Raw genomic sequence first — 8,389 nt, forward strand, 5'->3', positions numbered from 1 at the left:
CAAAACAACTCTTTAGCTACAGAGCTGAAGAGAACAGCACTAAGGTCAAAACAACTCTCCTCAGCTCCTAAACCAACCCAGCTCTCCTCAGCTCCTAAACCAACCCAGCTCTCCCCAGCTCCTAAACCAACACAGCTCTCCTCAGCTACTAACCCAACCCAGCTCTCCTCAGCTACTAACCCAACCCAGCTCTCCTCAGGTCCTAACCCAAAGTAGCTCTCCTCAGCTCCTAACCCAAAGTAGCTCTATTCAGCTCCTAACCCAAAGTAGCTCTCCTCAGCTCCTAAACCAACCCAGCTCTCCTCAGCTCCTAACCCAACCCAGCTCTCCTCAGCTCCTAAACCAACACAGCTCTCCTCAGCTCCTAAACCAACCCAGCTCTCCTCAGCTCCTAAACCAACCCAGCTCTCCCCAGCTCCTAAACCAACACAGCTCTCCTCAGCTACTAACCCAACCCAGCTCTCCTCAGCTACTAACCCAACCCAGCTCTCCTCAGGTCCTAACCCAAAGTAGCTCTCCTCAGCTCCTAACCCAAAGTAGCTCTATTCAGCTCCTAACCCAAAGTAGCTCTCCTCAGCTCCTAAACCAACCCAGCTCTCCTCAGCTCCTAACCCAACCCAGCTCTCCTCAGCTCCTAAACCAACACAGCTCTCCTCAGCTCCTAAACCAACACAGCTCTCCTCAGCTGCTAACCCAACCCAGCTCTCCTCAGCTACTAACCCAACCCAGCTCTCCTCAGCTACTAACCCAACCCAGCTCTCCTCAGCTACTAACCCAACCCAGCTCTCCTCAGCTACTAACCCAACCCAGCTCTCCTCAGCTACTAACCCAACCCAGCTCTCCTCAGCTCCTAACCCAAAGTAGCTCTCCTCAGCTCCTAACCCAAAGTAGCTCTCCTCAGCTCCTGACCCAACCCAGCTCTCCTCAGCTCCTAACCCTTGGGGCGGCAGGGTAGCCTAGTGGTTAGAGCGTTGGACTAGTAACCGGAAGGTTGCAAGTTCAAACCCCCGAACTGACAAGGTACAAATGTGGTTCTGCCCCTGAACAGGCAGTTAACCCACTGTTCCTAGGCCGTCATTGAAAACAAGAGTTTGTTGTTAACTGACTTGCATAGTTAAAGAAAGTTAAAATAAAAATAAAATAAAAAACCCAGCTCTCCTCAGCTCCTGACCCAACCCAGAACTCCGCTCTTAACCCAACCGAGCTCTCATCAGGTCCTAAACCAACCCAGAACTCCTCAGCTCTTAACCCAACCCAGCTCTCATCAGCTCCCAAACTAACCCAGAACTCCTCAGCTCTTAACCCAACTCAGCTCCTAAACCAACCCAGAACTCCTCAGCTCTTAAGCCAACCCAGCTCTCCTCAGCTGCTAAACCAACCCAGCTCTCCTCAGCTCCATGTGTTGCATCTCCTCAACTCTCTAGTCTGTGAGTCCACCAGCTGAACTTGTCACTGTGACACTCCTGACGTTTCCTGTATCATGTTTCTGCAGGCCTGTAAACCTGTCAGAGTGCTGCCTTTACTGTAATCCATACATCCTCATCTTCACTGGGACAGCTCTACAGGAATGGGGTTGGGAGTGTGTATTGGTGGGGAAGAGGGAGCTTGGGTGTGTAAGGGACATGTGCATTTTATCAGGTCTGTATGCTATGAAATGGACTGGACACTCTCTGGTCATGGCCATAGTAACAAGGTCTTAGAGGCTAGAATGAATGGATATTGTGTGAATATTTTGTGAATATTGTATGACTGTTGTGTGAATGCTGTATGAATGTAGTGTGAATGTTGTGTGAATATTGTATGAATGTTGTGTGAATGCTGTAGGAATGTAGTGTGAATGTCGTATGAATGTTGTGTGAATGCTCTTTGAATATTGTATGAATGTTGTGTGAATGCTATAGGAATGTAGTGTGAATGTCATATGAATGTTGTGTGAATGCTCTACGAATATTGTAGGAATGTAGTGTGAATGTTGTATGAATCCTGTGTGCGTGGGACTCCAAGTAATCTGAGACTGTATCGGCATTCTGCAACCTTTGACCCTTGACCCATGTCTGACCCTTTTCTACTCATTCCATTTCCAGACTCACATATCATAAGAGTGTTAACAGAGAGAGCAGCTTGTAGTGTGTGTTGTTGTGAGGGGCAACAGCAATGCAACTTACCAACACAAAACCAATGTCTTTTAACGTTAGGTATTGTTGTTCTCTCTGTCACCACTGTGAAAATCCGTAGTGTTGGAACAGAGCTGAGTTTAATTAACCATTAACAAACACTGCATGTTCAGCGTCCCTCTGGGATGGAACTGTCTGCTTTATAGCTCACTAGTTACACTGTAGCAGACAGACAGGTCCACTAACTCCCTAGTTACACTGTAGCAGACAGACAGGTCCAGTAATGTTACACTATAGCAGACAGACAGGTCCAGTAGTGTTACACTGTAGCAGACAGACAGGTCCAGTAATGTTAGACTGTAGCAGACAGACAGGTCCACTAACACACTAGTTACACTGTAGCAGACAGACAGGTCCACTAACTCACTAGTTACACTGTAGTAGACAGACAGGTCCACTAACTCACTAGTTACACTGTAGCAGACAGACAGGTCCACTAACACACGAGTTACACTGTAGCAGACAGACAGGTCCACTAACTCACTAGTTACACTGTAGCAGACAGACAGGTCCACTAACTCCCTAGTTACACTGTAGCAGACAGACAGGTCCAGTAATGTTACACTATAGCAGACAGACAGGTCCAGTAGTGTTACACTGTAGCAGACAGACAGGTCCAGTAATGTTAGACTGTAGCAGACAGACATGTCTAGTAATGTTAGACTGTAGCAGACAGACAGGTCCAGTAATGTTAGACTGTAGCAGACAGACAGGTCCAGTAATGTTAGACTGTAGCAGACAGACAGGTCCAGTAATGTTAGACTGTAGCAGACAGACAGGTCCAGTAATGTTACACTGTAGCAGACAGACAGGTCCAGTAATGTTACACTGTAGCAGACAGACAGGTCCAGTAATGTTACACTGTAGCAGACAGACAGGTCCAGTAATGTTAGACTGTAGCAGACAGACAGGTCCAGTAATGTTAGACTGTAACAGGCAGACAGGTCCACTAACTCACTAGTTACACTGTAGCAGACAGACAGGTCCACTAACTCACTAGTTACACTGTAGCAGACAGACAGGTCCACTAACTCACTAGTTACACTGTAGCAGACAGACAGGTCCACTAACTCACTAGTTACACTGTAGCAGACAGACAGGTCCACTAACTCACTAGTTACACTGTAGCAGACAGACTGTTCCACTAACTCCCTAGTTACACTGTAGCAGACAGACAGGTCCAGTACTGTTAGACTGTAGCAGACAGACAGGTCCAGTAATGTTAGACTGTAGCAGACAGACAGGTCCAGTAATGTTAGACTGTAGCAGACAGACAGGTCCAGTAATGTTAGACTGTAGCAGACAGACAGGTCCAGTAATGTTACACTGTAGCAGACAGACAGGTCCAGTAATGTTACACTGTAGCAGACAGACAGGTCCAGTAATGTTACACTGTAGCAGACAGACAGGTCCAGTAACGTTAGATTGTAGCAGACAGACAGGTCCAGTAATGTTACACTGTAGCAGACAGACAGGTCCAGTTATGTTACAATGTAGCAGGCAGACGGGTCCAGTAATGTTACAATGTAGCAGACAGACAGGTCCAGTAATGTTACACTGTAGCAGACAGACAGGTCCAGTAATGTTACAATGTAGCAGACAGACAGGTCCAGTAATGTTACACTGTAGCAGACAGACAGGTCCAGTAATGTTAGACTGTAGCAGACAGACAGGTCCAGTAATGTTAGACTGTAGCAGACAGACAGGTACAGTAATGTTAGACTGTAGCAGACAGACAGGTCCAGTAATGTTAGACTGTAGCAGACAGACAGGTCCAGTAATGTTACACTGTAGCAGACAGACAGGTCCAGTAATGTTAGACTGTAGCAGACAGACAGGTCCAGTAATGTTACACTGTAGCAGACAGACAGGTCCAGTAATGTTAGACTGTAGCAGACAGACAGGTCCAGTAATGTTACACTGTAGCAGACAGACAGGTCCAGTAATGTTACACTGTAGCAGACAGACAGGTCCAGTAATGTTAGACTGTAGCAGACAGACAGGTCCAGTAATGTTACACTGTAGCAGACAGACAGGTCCAGTAATGTTAGACTGTAGCAGACAGACAGGTCCAGTAATGTTACACTGTAGCAGACAGACAGGTCCAGTAATGTTACACTGTAGCAGACAGACAGGTCCAGTAATGTTAGACTGTAGCAGACAGACAGGTCCAGTAATGTTACACTGTAGCAGACAGACAGGTCCAGTAATGTTACAATGTAGCAGGCAGACGGGTCCAGTAATGTTACAATGTAGCAGACAGACGGGTCCAGTAATGTTACACTGTAGCAGACAGACAGGTCCAGTAATGTTACAATGTAGCAGACAGACAGGTCCAGTAATGTTACACTGTAGCAGACAGACAGGTCCAGTAATTTTAGACTGTAGCAGACAGACAGGTCCAGTAATGTTAGACTGTAGCAGACAGACAGGTACAGTAATGTTAGACTGTAGCAGACAGACAGGTCCAGTAATGTTAGACTGTAGCAGACAGACAGGTCCAGTAATGTTAGACTGTAGCAGACAGACAGGTCCAGTAATGTTACACTGTAGCAGACAGACAGGTCCAGTAATGTTACACTGTAGCAGACAGGTCCAGTAATGTTACACTGTAGCAGACAGACAGGTCCAGTAATGTTAGACTGTAGCAGACAGACAGGTCCAGTAATGTTAGACTGTAACAGGCAGACAGGTCCACTAACTCACTAGTTACACTGTAGCAGACAGACAGGTCCACTAACTCACTAGTTACACTGTAGCAGACAGACAGGTCCACTAACTCACTAGTTACACTGTAGCAGACAGACAGGTCCACTAACTCACTAGTTACACTGTAGCAGACAGACAGGTCCACTAACTCACTAGTTACACTGTAGCAGACAGACTGTTCCACTAACTCCCTAGTTACACTGTAGCAGACAGACAGGTCCAGTACTGTTAGACTGTAGCAGACAGACAGGTCCAGTAATGTTAGACTGTAGCAGACAGACAGGTCCAGTAATGTTAGACTGTAGCAGACAGACAGGTCCAGTAATGTTAGACTGTAGCAGACAGACAGGTCCAGTAATGTTACACTGTAGCAGACAGACAGGTCCAGTAATGTTACACTGTAGCAGACAGACAGGTCCAGTAATGTTACACTGTAGCAGACAGACAGGTCCAGTAATGTTAGATTGTAGCAGACAGACAGGTCCAGTAATGTTACACTGTAGCAGACAGACAGGTCCAGTAATGTTACAATGTAGCAGGCAGATGGGTCCAGTAATGTTACAATGTAGCAGACAGACAGGTCCAGTAATGTTACACTGTAGCAGACAGACAGGTCCAGTAATGTTACAATGTAGCAGACAGACAGGTCCAGTAATGTTACACTGTAGCAGACAGACAGGTCCAGTAATTTTAGACTGTAGCAGACAGACAGGTCCAGTAATGTTAGACTGTAGCAGACAGACAGGTACAGTAATGTTAGACTGTAGCAGACAGACAGGTCCAGTAATGTTAGACTGTAGCAGACAGACAGGTCCAGTAATGTTACACTGTAGCAGACAGACAGGTCCAGTAATGTTAGACTGTAGCAGACAGACAGGTCCAGTAATGTTACACTGTAGCAGACAGACAGATCCAGTAATGTTAGACTGTAGCAGACAGACAGGTCCAGTAATGTTACACTGTAGCAGACAGACAGGTCCAGTAATGTTACACTGTAGCAGACAGACAGGTCCAGTAATGTTACACTGTAGCAGACAGACAGGTCCAGTAATGTTAGACTGTAGCAGACAGACAGGTCCAGTAATGTTAGACTGTAGCAGACAGACAGGTCCAGTAATGTTAGACTGTAGCAGACAGACAGGTCCAGTAATGTTAGACTGTAGCAGACAGACAGGTCCAGTAATGTTAGACTGTAGTTGACAGACAGGTCTAGTAATGTTAGACTGTAGCAGACAGACAGGTCCAGTAATGTTAGACTGTAGCAGACAGACAGGTCCAGTAATGTTAGACTGTAGCAGACAGACAGGTCCAGTAATGTTAGACTGTAGCAGACAGACAAGTCCAGTAATCTTACACTGTAGCAGACAGACAGGTCCAGTAATGTTAGACTGTAGCAGACAGACAGGTCCAGTATTGTTAGACTGTAGCAGACAGACAGGTCCAGTAATGTTAGACTGTAGTTGACAGACAGGTCTAGTAATGTTAGACTGTAGCAGACAGACAGGTCCAGTAATGTTAGACTGTAGCAGACAGACAGGTCCAGTATTGTTAGACTGTAGCAGACAGACAGGTCCAGTAATGTTAGACTGTAGCAGACAGACAGGTCTAGTAATGTTAGACTGTAGCAGACAGACAGGTCCAGTATTGTTAGACTGTAGCTAGTGTCTCGTATGGCAGGCTCACTGATTTAATTGTGGGTGCTGAGGTTACACTCTAATAGACAGAGCGATGCAGACAGGAGAGTTGCCAGTTCCTTCATCTCACTCGACCTCCTGTGACCTCCTGTGACGAGAGGAAAAGTAGTGAATAATTTGACTCATTCCGTGTCCATGTAAGGTCAGAGTAATAATTAGGAGTGTTTCTGGGTTGCCAGGTTGACTCACTAACTATCCAGTTTGTGGCAGAATACTCAGGGAAGGACTAGATAGAGACATAGGTCAGAACAACACTATTCAGCAATATATATATATGTGTGTGTGTGTGTAACAGTATAATTTTTAAACCGTCCCCTCGCCCATACCCGGGCGCGAACCAGGGACCTTCTGCACACATCAACAACAGTCACCCACGAAGCATCGTTACCCATGGCTGGCCCTTGCAGAGCAAGGGGTAGTACTTCAAGGTCTCAGAGCAAGTGACGTCACCGATTGAAACGCTATTTAGCGCACACCGCTAACTATGGGCTAGCCGTTTCACATCCGTTACATGTGTGTGTGTGTGTGTGTGTGTGTGTGTGTGAGTGGTGGTGAGTGAGTGGTGAGTGAGTGAGTGGTGAGTGGTGGTGAGTGAGTGAGTGGTGAGTGAGTGAGTGAGTTATATATGATCCTGGTAGTGACTGGTCTGGTAGTGACTGGTCTGGTAGTGACTGGTCTGGTATATTGCTCTGTCATTTGGACTAATGAGCTGTGTAACAGAGACATCTATTATTAAACATGCTGCTTCTGTTGGTGTGTGTGTTTGTGTAGAAAGGGTCTCTCTCTCTCTGTATAGTTTTTCTAGCGTTTCAGTGTTACAGTGTGTCTCGTGTAGAAAGACCCCTACTTTAATGAGGGAGCTGTATGGAGAGGGGTGTTACAGACTTTTTCTATTACATTTTTCAATTAGTATTTGGTAGCATTGCCTTTACATGTCTTTACTTGGGTCAAAAATGTGCACTACTGTTGACCAGAGCCCTATTCCCTATATAGTGCACTACTATAGACCCTATTCCCTATATAGTGCACTACTGTTGACCAGAGCCCTATTGGACAAAGGTTTCTATTTGGGACATAGCCGTTGATTTCTTCTCCATCTGTTGACCGGTCATTATATTAAAATGGCCTGTTGATATTTAGCCGGACTGGAACAGAGGAGAGGACACGATTTATGGGCAGAGGGGACACGATTTATGGGCAGAGGGGACACGATTTATGGGCAGAGGGGACACGATTTATGGGCAGAGGGGACACGATTTATGGACAGAGGGGACACGATTTATGGGCAGAGGGGACACGAGTTATGGGCAGAGGGGACACGATTTATGGGCAGAGGGGACACGATTTATGGGCAGAGGGGACACGATTTATGGGCAGAGGGGACACGATTTATGGGCAGAGGGGACACGATTTATGGGCAGAGGGGACACGATTTATGGGCAGAGGGGACACGATTTATGGGCAGAGGGGACACGATTTATGGGCAGCAGAGGGGACACGATTTATGGGCAGAGGGGACACGATTTATGGGCAGAGGGGACACGATTTATGGGCAGAGGGGACACGATTTATGGGCAGAGGGGACACGATTTATGGGCAGAGGGGACACGATTTATGGGCAGAGGGGACACGATTTATGGGCAGAGGGGACACGATTTATGGGCAGAGGGGACACGATTTATGGGCAGAGGGGACACGATTTATGGGCAGAGGGGACACGATTTATGGGCAGAGGGGACACGATTTATGGGCAGAGGGGACACGATTTATGGGCAGAGGGGACACGATTTATGGGCAGAGGGGACACGATTT

At 46.7% G+C, this 8,389-nt stretch overlaps 1 protein-coding gene and 1 long non-coding RNA gene across 2 annotated transcripts in view; both read left to right on the top strand.

Annotated features, from left to right (window-relative positions):
- The window catches only part of LOC118379418 (extracellular matrix organizing protein FRAS1-like), a 420,646-nt gene that overhangs the window by 105,186 nt on the left and 307,071 nt on the right, over positions 1-8,389 (top strand).
- Positions 2,494-4,734, top strand: LOC127911814 (uncharacterized). The gene is made up of 3 exons (XR_008079465.1): positions 2,494-2,527; positions 2,645-2,788; positions 4,640-4,734. It is a non-coding gene; the product is annotated as an uncharacterized LOC127911814 (long non-coding RNA).

This window comes from Oncorhynchus keta, chromosome 25 (assembly GCF_023373465.1).
Source record: "Oncorhynchus keta strain PuntledgeMale-10-30-2019 chromosome 25, Oket_V2, whole genome shotgun sequence".
Taxonomy (NCBI): Eukaryota; Metazoa; Chordata; class Actinopteri; order Salmoniformes; family Salmonidae; genus Oncorhynchus; species Oncorhynchus keta.